Source organism: Chiloscyllium punctatum, chromosome 4 (genome assembly GCF_047496795.1).
Source record: "Chiloscyllium punctatum isolate Juve2018m chromosome 4, sChiPun1.3, whole genome shotgun sequence".
In the NCBI taxonomy this organism is placed as follows: Eukaryota; Metazoa; Chordata; class Chondrichthyes; order Orectolobiformes; family Hemiscylliidae; genus Chiloscyllium; species Chiloscyllium punctatum.
In genome coordinates, this window is record NC_092742.1 from 16,195,853 (window position 1) to 16,210,592 (window position 14,740).

The window sequence follows — 14,740 nt, forward strand, 5'->3', positions numbered from 1 at the left end:
TACTTATTGGGGAAAACAAACAGCAATAGCAATGCTCAGAAAAGGTGACATCAGCACCAACAAATTATCATTCAAACATCCCAAGTTAGAATACATACAAGCTGGAAAAGAAAACTAAATGCAATCACAAATATGTTTTGCTTCAAATTTCTTGGAATTCAGTGAGTTACATTTCTCTCAGCACTCTGCCCTCTGATCATCCAGGTGAACAATAACAGGACTAGGAATTGAACCCATTTTCCACTGTGTTCACGTGCTATTAGCCATTGAACATTTCCAAAGTTTATGCAGGATAGATTTTACAGAGAGAAAGGTTTTTTTAATCACCCTGCAATCCAACAACACCTCTTAAACTACACAATCTCCACTTTTTTTTATCATTTGTTGCTGGGATATGGCTGTCGCTGGCCAGTATTGACTGCCCATTCCTAATTACCCTTTGGTGGGGAGCTGCCTTCCTGAAATGTTGTAGTTCATGGAGTTGGTACTGGCCTGTTACCTAGGGAGGTACAGAATAATTATGCAGTGGTAGCAAAGGATATATTTCCAAGTCAGAATGGTGATAGATGCAGAACTGGCTGGAAGGTAGAAGACAGAGGGTGGTGGTGGAGAGTTGCTTTTCAGGATAGGAGGCCTGTGACCAGTGGAAAACCACAACAATCTGGTAAAATTTTAATTTGACAGAAATATGGAATTCAAAGATAGTCTTATGAATACCATGTAATCTCTGTCAATTGCCATAAAACCCCAGTTTGTTCAGTAATACCCTTTAGGGATGGAAATCTGCCATTCTAACCTGGTCTGGCTGACATGTGACACCAGACCCACAGCAATGTGGTTAACTCTTAACTGTCCTCAGAAATGGTCTAGCATGCCAGTCAGTACAAGGATGCAATAAAGGAAGGGCAACAAATGCTAATCCAATCAGTGATGCCCACATTCCATGGGAGGATAATAAAGAAAGAGCTGCAATTTTGTCTGGGATCCTGAATGATCCGTCAGTCAAAAGCTGCCTTGATGGCATTCACTCACATCTCACTTCTCAAGCTGAACTCTTTTATTCATGTTTGTAATGAGATCAGGAGCTGAAAGGTCCTGGTAGAATCCAAAATGGATGTCAATAAAGCTGTTCATTCCTTTGCAAGTGCTGCTTGATAGCTCTGCTGACAACCCTTCTTTGCTGGAAACTGACAATGGACTTACTTTGGTAGTAGTTGGTCAGATTGGGCATGTCCTGCTTGTTGTGGGCAGAACATACCTAAGCAGTTTTCCACATTGTCAGTTAGATGTGGCTGCACTGGAATAGCTTGGCTGGGGGAGTGAGGAGAGTGGGCACAGTTAGATTTACAGCAAAGGTCTTCTATACCATTGCTAGAATATTGCCAGGACCCATAGCCTTTGTAGTCTCCAGTGTCTTCAGCCACTTCTTAACGATCACATGAAATGAAATTAATTGGTTGAAGACTGGCATCTGTGATGCTGGGGACCTACAGAGTGAGGACTGATTGGATCATCCACTTGCAACCATTCCAGCTTTATCTCTTGTTCTGATGGTCTGAACTCCCCTATTAGGGATATATCCATTGGTTGGGAAAAGACAGCTGGTGCAGGAGGTCATCAGTTCCTCGAAGAGTTGCACTCTGTCACACACCACCCTTAATTTAATAGAAATGGGCATCCCAGCATTGTGATTGGGTCAAAATCATGTAATATTCTCCCTCAAGTTCCTTTTGGGTTATTGTCATGATGGGGCTCACCAACAGCATCTTAAGGACAATCAATGATGCACAACAAGTGTTTGACTTTGTTAATGACACCTACAACCTGAGACTGATGGTTGTCTTCAAATATCACCTTAGAGTGAGACTTCTATCATCCAAAACAATCATTGTCACAGGCCACTTATGACCTTCAATTTTGCACAGATATGTAACAGATTTTATTCTTACATATCATTTATGAGATAGAAGCATAGTCATTAACAACTGAACTGAGACTGACAAAGCAAAAGTTTCTCGGAGTGAGAGAGGAAAGTCTCCATCTGGATGGAAAACAGTGGTGTTCCATCCTGTGCAAAAACAGCACAGACTGCTGTGGTGTTCAACTAGCTACTAAGTCATCATCGAAAACCATGCCGAGTAATCTATAGGCTATGTACAAAATCATTGGAGTGAATTTTACTGATGCCTTTCACTTGTTTGAACACATGGGAGGAGAGGGATTGTGTCGCATGTAAAACAAGGCAGATGTCCAGCCCAGCATCAGAACCCAGACGCACCCAGAAACCCGAGCCACTCTCCCCTACATCAAAGACATCTCAGAAATGTCTGCCAGACTACTCAGATCCCTTAGCATCATGGTAGCCCACAAACCCACCAACACACTAAAACAGCAGCTGATGAACTTGAAAGACCCTATATAGACAACAAGCAAAACTAATGCCATTAACAGAATACCGTGCAAAGACTATAACAAACACTACATTGGACAAACAGGCAGAAAACTAGCCACCAGGATACATGAACACCAACTAGCCACAAAAAGACATGACTCTCTATCATTAGTATCCTCACATACGGAGGAGGTAGGACACCACTTTGGCTGGGACAACACATCCATCCTAGGACAAGCCAAACAACGACAAGCACAATAATTCCTAGAAGCATGGCATTCCAACCAGAACTCTATCAACAAACACATCGAGTTAGGCCCCATCTACCACCCCTTGAGAAAAGGAACAGGAAATGACTTCACCACAGGAAATAACATCACCACAGGAAATGGCATCATCAACCCAAAGAAAACCAAACTATAAATAGAAAGCAGGAATTTTCAGCATTGCTTTGCCTGAGGCCCACGGAAGATGTTACCCAGTAAGGTAAGGAAATGTCTGGAAATGAACCTTGCAGCTCAGAGAGCAAACCTACATGCAAAATCAGATCCCAGATCCCATTTTCTCTTTTGATACTGTTAAAACCCCAGCTGACGGTTATACTGGACAAGTCGGATCCCACGGTGAGATTGGTTTGATTGGTCCTCCACTGGGTATTCTCGATCTTTGTACACTGTGGTAGTCAGTCACTGAATATATCTACAAGAGTCTGCCAATGCAGTTCTAACAAAATTATATCAGGTTTCTTCGACAGAAAAAGGAAAAAAATCTATATTATTTTAATGAAGGATGTTTTGCAATAGTTTTGTTACAAATATCAGAAAGAAAGTTTCATCCCTTTTACTCTCTGCAATAACCTTAGAAACACTGAAAGATCAACCTTTAGAGTCATAGAGATGTACAGCATGGAAACAGACCCTTGTCCATGCCAACCAGACATCTAGTCCCATTTGCCAGCACTTGGTCCATATCACTCTAAACCCTTCCTATTCATGTACACATCCAGATGCCTTTTAAATACTGTGATTGTACAGGCCTCCACCACTTCCTCTGGAAGCTCGTTTCATACATGCACCACCCTCTGCATGAAAAGGTTGTCCCACAGGTACTTTTAAAATCTTTCCCCTCTCATCTTAAACCTACATCCTCTAGTTTTGGATTCCCCTACCCTGAGAAAAAGACCTTTTCTATGTACCCTATCCATGCCCCTCATGATTTTATCAACTTCTATAAGGTCACATCTCAGCCTTCGATGCCCCAGGGAAAATAGTCCCAACCTATTCAGCCTCTCCCTGTAGCTCAAATCCTCCAATTTAAAGTTCAAAGTTTCTTGTTTCATTGCCATGACTCAGGAGCTTTCTTCTTACTGTCTTTTAAAAACTTTCAGACAAAACACACGGGTTTTCCGTTACCTCAGCTTCAAGCGTTCATCTGCTTCTGGAACTGTTTTCTAAGCTACTTAAGACTTTTGTCCCCAGCCCAAGCTGCTTTGGAGATCATTATATTAACAGAGCCCTTCCACTCTGATTGAATCTGCACACAATGTCTGACCTTCTAGATGGTTCTGTCTCTCTGTGATACAGGCCCTCAACACAAGAGGAGGCAGAGGCAGTTTTTCTATTCTTATTTCTAATGTACTTTACTGTTCACTACAAGCTCCAAGACCCCAAGGCTGTAAAATCCCATGAAATATGCATATTAGTAAATGCTCAGATATCCCTTGTAGTGATTGTAACGAGCTGGACTTCATAGAGGGCAAAAGTGAGGACTGCAGATGCTGGAAATCGGTGTCAATATTACAGTGGCGCTGGAAAACCACAGCAGGTCAGGCAGCATCCGAGGAGCAGGAAAACCGATGTTTCGGGCAAAAGCCCTTCATCAGGAATCCAAATGCCTGAAACATCAACTTTCCTGCTCCTTTGCTGCCTGACCTGCTGTGATTTTCCAGCACCACTCTAATCCGGACTTCATAGAATATGAGTTCCCTGATTGGGGCTGTTAACGTGGTTCAATCAGGGTGCCCTGACTGACAGATATAAACAGGATTGGCAGACATCCTGCCAATCTGAGGATCAGTGTCAAGGACTCTCATATGTGAATAAAGGTTGACTTGGTGATAGGATACTGGCCTCTGTGGAGCTATTTTATCCTGTACCACTCACAGAGTGCAACAAATAAAGTAAAAAAACATGTCCTTCCCTTCAGGCTTAGTTCTATCCCTCATTTCTCCACTTTAGAATCAGGTTTCCACATAATAATGGAATGAATCATTAATATTCATCACCGTATCAAGGGCTCTACATGCACAACAAAAAGGAAAAAGTGGGCCTAACTATATTTCAAATGACTGTATTATTCTAATGTGCAGGTACTGTACAAGTTCAGGAATTCCTTGTGAGTCTCTCATTTCTATATATCTTCATTATCTCTGATAGAGCATCTGAACATCAGATTTTTAAAAATTCACTCGAGGGAATTGTGAATCGCTGGATGGGTCAGAATTTATTTGTCCCTAATTGCTCTTGGGAAGGTGGCGGTGAACCGCCTTATTGAATCCCTACAGTCCACATTGTGTAATTACTTCCACAATGTTGTAAGGGATAGAATTCCAGGAGTTTTACCCAGCAACAGTGAATGAGTCGCAATATATGTCAAAGTTAGGATGGTGAGTGGCTTGGAAGGGAATTTGCAGGTGGGGGGTGTTCCCATGTATTCCATGGGATTACTGTCGGCATGGACTGATTGGACCAAAGGGTCTGTTTCTGTGCTGTATGACTCTATGACTATGGACTGGTTGGACCAAAGGGTCTGTTTCTGTGCTATATGATTCTATAACTATGGACTGATTGGACCAAAGGGTCTGTTTCTGTGCTGTATGACTCTATGACTATGGACTGGTTGGACCAAAGGGTCTGTTTCTGTGCTGTATGACTCTATGACTCTGGACTGGTTGGACCAAAGGGTCTATTTCTGTGCTGTATGATTCTATGACTATGGACTGATTGGACCAAAGGGTCTGTTTCTGTGCTGTATGACACTATGACTATGACTATGACTCTACCTGCTGTCCTTATCCTTCCGATGGAGGTGGCTGTGGGTTAGGAAGGTGCTACCTTAGGATCTTTGAAAAATTTCTACACAACATAGATTTTCCTGTTACATACACATCAGAAGCATAAATCATTGGAACAACCCAAAAATAGTTCTACTCTTAATCGCAACTTGTTTGTATCATTTAAAACAAATTGAAAAGATTATAGTGTGTATTAGGGAGAATTTTCTTCAACGTAATTACAGTAACATACATTACCAATTAAAAGTACACCTGTTTACATGGTAGGGATGGTTTAGGTTATAAATAGACAAATTAATTGGGCTGAAATTGCTTCAGGAGATGATGGGAGTAGCAGCATTCAATGAGTAATGTCTCCCAAACATGTTAATGTCTATTTCAAAGCCTGAAATGTCACACTATATAGGGGTGGGTGGATGTTATGCAATTTATTCTAACCTGTTCAGACGGGTCAGCTTTGACTCAACAAGATGCATTCATTGTGCTCATGGATCAATAAGTCCCTACCTGTGCACATTCAGTTTCTTACAAGTGGACTGTCACTGTCATCACAGTTTGACTGTCATCAGTCTGTCACTGCCAATGTATCAAACTCCTGGGGTTCCACTCCGAGCAGCATGACGGGTGAGATTAAACAGGGTGGAAGGGGCTCAGAACGACCATAAACACTGGAGCCCTGTTGGACTGACTGCCTTGTTTCCCTACTGCAAATACCTCTCCGGCAGTCATGCAAAGTCCAAACATTCAGTGGTTTCTTCACATATCGAAGTGAGGTAATTTTAAGAATTAGGTGACAATTCGCTTTTAGTTTTGCAAAGCAACAAATCAGCTAAAAGATTAATTCCAAACTGCCCATCAAAACTGTCTGTCAGGACCAAAAGACTTACTGAAATCTTAAGTTCCTCTTTCAAAGAAAGAAAAGCCAGTCTGTGATGTTGCACTGGGAATCCAGGTTGTCAGTTGCACAAATTGACACAGAAACCTTGCCTTGCCAATGTACTCATATAATAATGAACATCACATTGCTTGATCTTCTTTGTAATACAAATCAGGCTGTGGAAGTGTGGCGCAGTGTCTTATTAATGTCAGTTTCATGTGGCAACTACTAGATCAGCAATCAGAAATGTTTCATAAAGGGACTTCATCTCTTAATCTTAAAGGAAGCAGTAGAGGCATGCTGCCAGTTTGTACATGCAAAAAGACTTTCATTCTTCTTCAGTTAATCAAACAAACTGGAGATGCTATTCACTGTATAACATTATCTTCTGCAAAACTCCCAAGGCAAATTCTGTGCCAATATTAACTGCAGGTTTGAATGTCAGCCTTTATTTTCCTTCAGAACACCCAAGCACTATATATAGTGTAATAAAACTTTACTAATCAAATACCAGGAGACAAATCGGTCAGGATTTGTCATTAGATAGTCATAGAATCACGAGAGACAGAGAAGGAAAGAGAGAGAGAGGGAGAGATCACTTTGGCCGTTATTTCCTTTCAAAGCATGCTAAGCTGTGCATGGTATTCCAGCTAAGATCCAGAGGCATGTTCCCAGATGAACACTCCTGGCACTTTTTGGTATTTGTCGCCACTACCAGTACATGATACTGGGTATGGGCTGTTTGAGGTAGTTTGTTGATGCCAATCCTGCTTTATCTTGGGCCTGTCTGGTGACTAGTAAATCTGCAGAAGAGACAACATTTCTATATAACAAGACAATTCACTGTACAATAGCAATATGTACAGCTACATTTGATCAGGCATAATGACTCGGGCCTTGGGGAGCTGATGCAGATAGACATGCGCCCTCCAAAACTGCAGTAGACACACACAGATCCAATAGAATAGGTGGAGCTAATTTAACATGAACATTAACTCTATTTAGTTCCACTAATGTGGACAGCCCATAAGGTAAATGGTAAAGCACGGCTTTTGTATTCAGCACCCAGAATTAATAAAATTAGGTAGTCCCACACAGTTTCTTTACTGCCTTTCCATCTGCCCTACATTTTCAAGGAGTTGTGAGAGTGCCCCCAACTTTTCTTGTGCCCACAACTGAAATAACCCTTCAGAGGTCAGCAACCCATCACCAATCACAATTTATTCACAAATGTATAGCCTTTGACAATAGCACTGCCTCTCATTAAGTCCGGCATTCAGAGTCTTAATATCCCCAACAATCACTCTTTTATGTCAGCTAGGGCTCCCTGATTGGATTAGTTTAACGGATTAGTTGGATTAGTTGGGCGGCACGGTGGCACAGTGGTTAGCACTGCTGCCTCACAGCGCCTGAGACCCGGGTTCAATTCCCGCCTCAGGCGACTGACTGTGTGGAGTTTGCACGTTCTCCCCGTGTCTGTGTGGGTTTCCTCCGGGTGCTCCGGTTTCCTCCCACACTCCAAAGATGTGCAGGTCAGGTGAATTGGCCATGCTAAATTGTCCGTAGTGTGAGGTAAGGGGTAGATGTAGATGTAGATGTAGGGGTATGGGTGGGTTACGCTTCGGCGGGGCGGTGTGGACTTGTTGGGCCGAAGGGCCTGTTTCCACACTGTAAGTAATCTAATCTAATCTAATCTAGTAGCAGTCAGGGATTTCATATTCTATGAGGTCCTGCTGGCTGACCTCATTACAATCACTACACTATCCTCGAAACAGTACCAATCCAAACTCAGGACCACTGTCATACAAAGGCAGCAGATACAAGAGAAGACCATCACCTACCCATCTCTCTCTCAAGTTTGCAACTGTACTCCTAGGTCTGGACTGTTAATGTAATACAAGAAAGGCAATGATCCAAGTACCAACCCCTGGGTGGAGAGTGATGGAGGTATTGAGATGCAGAAGAGATGGGCACAGCAAACTTCCCCTTCCAGTCAGAAAAATATCTAGTCACCATCATTCTCCATCACAAATCCCTCAGTTAGTTACTCAGAATTTTTGGGCCTAGCCTCCCCTTTTAATAAAGTCTTACAAATTAAACTTTTCAAGTATTTATCCAATTACCTTTTTGAGAGTTATTGTTGAATCTATTTCCACTGCTCTTTCAGGCAGTACATTCCATACAAACCGTGTGAATTAGAAGCAAGAGGAGGCCATTCAGCCCATCAAGCCTGCTTCACTGTTCATACAATCATACAGTCGTAGAGTCATAAAACACAGAAACAGATCCTTCAGTCCAACTCGGCCAGGCCAACCAGGTATCCCAAATTAAACTAGTCCCATTTGACTGCATTTGGCCCATCTCCCTCAAAGCTTTTTAAATTTTGTGTACCTGTCCAAACATCTTTTAAATGTTGTAATTGTACTCACCTCCACCACCTCAGTCCAACTCATTCATGTTGACCAGATATCCAAACTAAATCTAGTCCCATTTGCCAGCACTCGGCCCGTATTCCTTGAAACCCTTTCTCTTCTTATACCCATCTGGATGCCTGTTAAATGTTGTAATTATACCAGCCTCCACCACTTCCTCTGGCAGCTCATTCCATACATGCATCATCTTCTGCATGAAAGCATTGCCTCTCAGGTTCCTTTTAAATCTTTCCCCCTCACCTTAAGCTTATGCCTTCTGGGTTATAATTCACCTACCCAAGGGAAAAGACCTTTGCTATTCACCCTATCAATGCCCTTCATGATTTTATAAATCTCGTTAAGGTCGCCTTTCAACCTCTGACACTCCAAAGTGTCCCAGCCTATCTAGCTTCCCCTTATAACGCAAAGCCTCCAGTTCCGGTAATGTTGTTGTAAATTTAATAACATCATGGCTGTTCTGGTCAGTCCACAGTCCCACCTACCCTGATAAGCTTTCATCTCCTTTTTTATTGAGTTCATTGTTCTCCATCTGTGCTAGAATCAGGGGGCAAAAGACATACTCATTGAAATAATAGGCATTCACTTAGAACATCATGCAACTCTGGATGTTGTGACATTTGAAAGGGTTCAGAAAAGATTTACAAGGATGTTGCCAGGGTTGGAGGATCTGAGCTACAGGGAGAGGCTGAACAGGCTGGGGATTTTTTCCCTGGAACGTCAGAGGCTGAGGGGTGACCTTATAGAGGTTTACAAAATTATGAGGGGCATGGATAGGATAAATAGACAAAGTCTTTTCCCTGGAGTCGGGGAGTCTAGAACTAGAGGGCATAAGTTTAGGGTGAGAGGGGAAAGATATAAAAGAGACCTAAGGGGCAACGTTTTCACACAGAGGGTGGTACGTGTATGGAATGAGCTGCCAGAGGAAGTGGTGGAGGCTGGTACAATTGCAACATTTAAGAGGCATTTGGATGGGTATATGAATCGGAAGGGTTTGGAGGGATATGGGCTGGGTGCTGGCAGGTGGGACTAGATTGGGTTGGGATATCTGGTCAGCATGGATAGGTATGACCGAAGGGTCTGTTTCCATGCTCTACATCTCTATGACTCTATGACTCTATGACTGTGTGTGGGGGGGTGAGATGGTGGAGGTGAGGGACCTGGGTGAGGGGGAGGATTTGGGTGATTGCAGGAGCACAAGTGGCATGGTGGCTCAGTTGTTAGCACTGCTGCCTCACAGCACCAGAAGCTGGATTTGATTCCAGCCTCGGGCGACTGTCTGTGTGGAGTTTGCACATTCTCCCCGTGTCTGCGTGGGTTTGCTCTGGATGCTCCGGTTGTCTCCCAATGATGTGCAGGTTAGATGGATTGACCATGTTAAATTGCCCACAGTGTCCAGAGAGGTGCAGGCGAGTTGGATTAGCCATGGGATATACAACGTTATAGGATCGATCTGGGTGGGACGCTCTTCGGAGGGGCAGTGTGGACTCAATGGGCCAAATCCCCTGCTTCCACACAGTAGGCAATCTAGGAGATAAGTAATTGTAGGGAATGGTTGGAGGGAATGGATGGTGGGGAGTGATTGATGGGGGAAGGTGATAGATCAGGGAGTTAATCAGAGAGATTGAGAGGAGGGGTGTGCAGAAGGAGTCTTGAGGTCGGGGTGAGGTAATTGGGAGGCAGCACTCCAGCTCCTCTTGTCTTCATGTTCAGATATTTTATTTTAAACATCAGATATCACATCGAGTGTCCATGTCAGAGAGTGCACACAGAATGCCTTTTGGTATTCTCCTGTTTGGATGAAAGCTCGCATCCAAATGCTAATAAATACTTTCCTCTTCAGATGCCGACAGATTAGCGATACATTTTCCTCAACTATGCTTGAATGAAATTATTTTATTAGTGATCTCACCTTCGTTCACTGAAGGTTTTTTTTTAAACAAGTAATAATAGGCAGAAAAGAAAAGTAAAGGCAAGCAATCTGTGCTAAATACCAACGAAATGCCAAGGAGCGATTCATAATACAGCATGAAAGCAAACAGATAAATGTAACTTGAAGAAGCCGTAATTATAACATAAAAGAAAATTATCCATGCAGCATCACTGAAGGTGTGCACTTCAAAAAGAAAGCAGCAACGGTTATTTTCCATTTATTTAGCTGCCTTCCCATCCCTATTAGCTATTCAAAAAATGAAATAGTTGTTTTTAATGGGATGCATGCATTGCTAGCTGGGCCAGTATTTATTATTTCTCAAGGGTCTCTAGTTGCCTTCTCTAGCTGCTTCAGTCCATGTGCTGTAGGTAGACCCACAAAGCCATTAGGGAATTTGACATAGTGACAGTGAAGAAATAGGGACATATTTTCCAGGGCAGGATGGTGAGTGGCTTGGAGGGCAAATTGGAGATGGTGGTGTTCCCATGTATCTGGTGCCTTTGTCCTTCCAGATGAAGTGGTCGTGGGTTTAGTAGAAGCTGCTTCTGTAGCCTCACAAATTTCTGCATCCTGCAGATGGTACACATTGCTGCTACTGGGTGTTGGTGATGGACAGTGAAAGTTTGTGGATGTGGTGCCAATCAAGCAGGCTGCTTTGAATGGTGTCAAGCCTCTTGATTGTTGTTGGAGCTACACCCACCCATGTCCAAAGAATAATTTCACACAAAGAAAGAGCTGTTTGGTTTGCACTTATATGCAACCTGTCATGAATCAGGACTTTACAAACCACTTTACAGCCAATGGAGCACTTTGGAAGTGTTGCCCAGCGCCCACCCTCCAACACTGTCATGTGTGAAGTTGAAAATGACGAGAGCATTTGGACATTGCGATATTGGTAAGTGACAAGTCTTGGTCAGAGAAACCCCTCCCTCTCAAACTCCTTGCTCCACAACCCCATCTCCTCTCTGATCCAAGTTCTCCTTCCCAACAATGTCATGGGAATCATTTATATACATCTGATATAGAGCTTTGGCTTAAAATGTTGTCGCGGGAACATATATGCACAAGTACCCGGAGGGTAATAATGGGGAGGTGTCCCCTCAAATGTTAGATTTGGTGGAAACAGTGTCACCCACTGAACACACACACAGCCAGTCCGATGATGACCTGGTCTTGTATTTTTCTGACATCATTCCATATTATTCTTGCATCATACAATTTATTAGCTCTGGCAGAGGTAGGTAATAAAAGGCAAAAAAAGGGTTTTTAAAGAATTTTAAAGAGGAAAGTCGAGAAAAGGGGGAATTTTGGTTCGGCTTTGAATGTTCATTTTGAGAACTTTTACATTCAGTTCTGTGAGTTAAGCTCAGACTGATTAAGTCTTAAGGATGACACGAGTTCTCTTATTAATACATACAAGGAAATCCATAAATGAAGCCGATTTCAGCTATAATGTGGGACACAAGTTGTATCTGAAGCATTGGAACTGGGCCTTTGCTGGACATGAGGATATCACGACAAAGCCACAAGGGAGAGCATGGAAATACTGAGGGTTCGGAACACAGAGGTTGCTGGACCAGAGGCTGCTCGAATCAGGTGATACAAACTTGCAGTGACAGTCCCTCAGTAGAAACATTAAATGCTACCATTACACAGTGTCCATCTTACTGCTAATTAAACACTGATCAGAAGCTCCTTTCTCCTGACCTGTTCCTTTAGTAATGTGCAAAATATGTGACGATACTATGGCTTTAAGGGGTGTATTTTGTCTTGTTTTACCTTTTATGAACAGAGGTTGAGTCAGAGGTACCAAGCGGCCTGTTCCAAGCTAATAAGCAGCTTGTGATGCCTTGGTTATGTTTAAACATTGGAACAATAGAAGCAGCCTGAATGGGTGTGATCAGACTCCCACAGAACCAGGGTTTTAGTTTAGTTTTCAGTAGTTGTTGGGTATTTGAAGCTGCCATACATCACTCCAACTACAGCAAAGCACTTGAGTTCTCTCTCTCTGCCAGAATTTCCTCTTGATGTTCTTTCCTCCTGGACTGGAGAAACATTGCATGTCAGACAATCTATTTTACTGCATTTGCCTTTGCCCAAGGTATGTTTATAGGAAATGAAATAACTGCAGAGTGCAGGAAATCAGAAACAAAAATAGAGTTCTGAGGAAGAGCTACTGGACCCAAAACATTAACTCAGATATCTCTCCACAGATGCTGCCAGACCTGCTGAACTTTTCCAGCAACTTCTGTTTCGGTTTGTGTTTTTTTATGGGATGTTACTGTATTGGAACAGTTTGCCATTTAGTAATTAAATAATCTGTTATTCTGTTCAGTTTTCCAACAGAGTTAAAGTTAAACCTCTTTCCTTTGTTTGTATTTTAACTGTAGAGTAAGAATAAAGTGCATTTTGCTTAAAGTTGCATAGTGTAACTAATTGAATTAAAACTGAAACACAGCATCTTATGCTTTCCTTTAAATGGGAAAAAGTTAAGGTCTAGGCTATCTCTCTGATATATTCAATGGGATTTTGGTCTGGTCCATAACAAATATAATCATGGTGTAATATCAATACCTACCATCCTCCTGCTCGATTCAATGCCCACTCCCACCAAACTCAGTTGGTGGTGGGGGAAGAGATTAAATTCCATCCATTATTTCAGCTTTTAGATTAGGATGGACTGACTGACAGCTAATTTTCAATTCATCTCCCTTTGTCACTGGGTTGACCAGAATTAACTGGAGAACAAACTAAAAATATCCCTCATGGTGTCAACCATGACAATGTCAATGAAAAAGTGGGGGAGGAGACAGCTGTCGAGATAAAGTGGGTAATAGGTTGCCAGTCACTGGGAAAGAAAAGGCAATAAATAGTGAATCGTATTTGTTTTAAAAGAAAACTATTAAATTCTTTCATTAGTTAAACGAGATCTCACAAGAGTATATCTGTTAACCCACCGTGCAGTAAAAATGTTTAATGTGTTGCTTCTTAAGGAAAACAAGATAAACTAACACTTTAATAAATTAAATCAGCACTGATTTTATTACAAATTTTAATGTTCCCTGGGAATAAACTTCTCCTATTGCATGATCATAAAACCGTCTAGCCTGGCCATGATATTTATCTAAACGTTTGTTTTCCAATTTTAAGTTGGGATTATTCATTGCATCTTAGATGTTCATATGTGATTAAATAAAGTCCCTAAACTGCAACATATCAAGTTGTAAATTCTACTAAGCATATGCTGTAGGCTGGTTATATTTTAGTGAATTCCATTCATAGCAAATTCAGCATGGTTGCATTTTAAAGCACAGAACGGTCCTTTCCGCCCATTGTGCCTACACCTACTCCCTCGGGTAAGACATGTTAGGACAAAGGGCCTGTATAACCAAGCCAATTGTCTTCTTGCTCTATAGATGCTGCCTGACCAGTGTTTTCAGCATGGCTGCTTATGTTTCAGTTCTTTTATGGAATAGGATAGTGAAGAAGGTGTTTGGTATGCTTTCCTTTATTGGTCAGAGTATTAAGTACAGGAGTTGGGAGGTCATGTTGCGGCTGTACAGGACATTGGTTAGGCCACTGTTGGAATATTGCGTGCAATTCTGGTCTCCTTCCTATCGGAAAGATGTTGTGAAACTTGAAAGGGTTCAGAAAAGATTTACAAGGATGTTGCCAGGGTTGGAGGATTTGACCTATAAGGAGAGGCTGAACAGGCTGGGGATTTTTCCCCTGGAACGTCGGAGGCTGAGGGGTGACCTTATAGAGGTTTACAAAATTATGAGGGGCATGGATAGGGTAAATAGACAAAGTCTTTTTCCTGGAGTCGGGGAGTCCAGAACTAGAGGGCATAGGGTGAGAGGGGAAAGATATAAAAGAGACCTAAGGGGCAACTTTTTCACGCAGAGGGTGGTACGTATTTGGAATGAGCTGCCAGAGGAAGTGGTAGAGGCTGGTACAATTGCAACATTTAAGAGGCATTTGGATGGGTAGAGGAATAGGAAGGGTTTGGAGGGATATGGGCCGGGTGCTGGCAGGT

The 14,740-nt window shown here is 42.3% G+C and overlaps 1 protein-coding gene across 31 annotated transcripts in view; it reads right to left on the bottom strand.

Annotated features, from left to right (window-relative positions):
* nrxn3a (neurexin 3a) overlaps positions 1-14,740 on the bottom strand; it is a 2,037,428-nt gene that overhangs the window by 1,438,303 nt on the left and 584,385 nt on the right. The window lies entirely within an intron of this gene.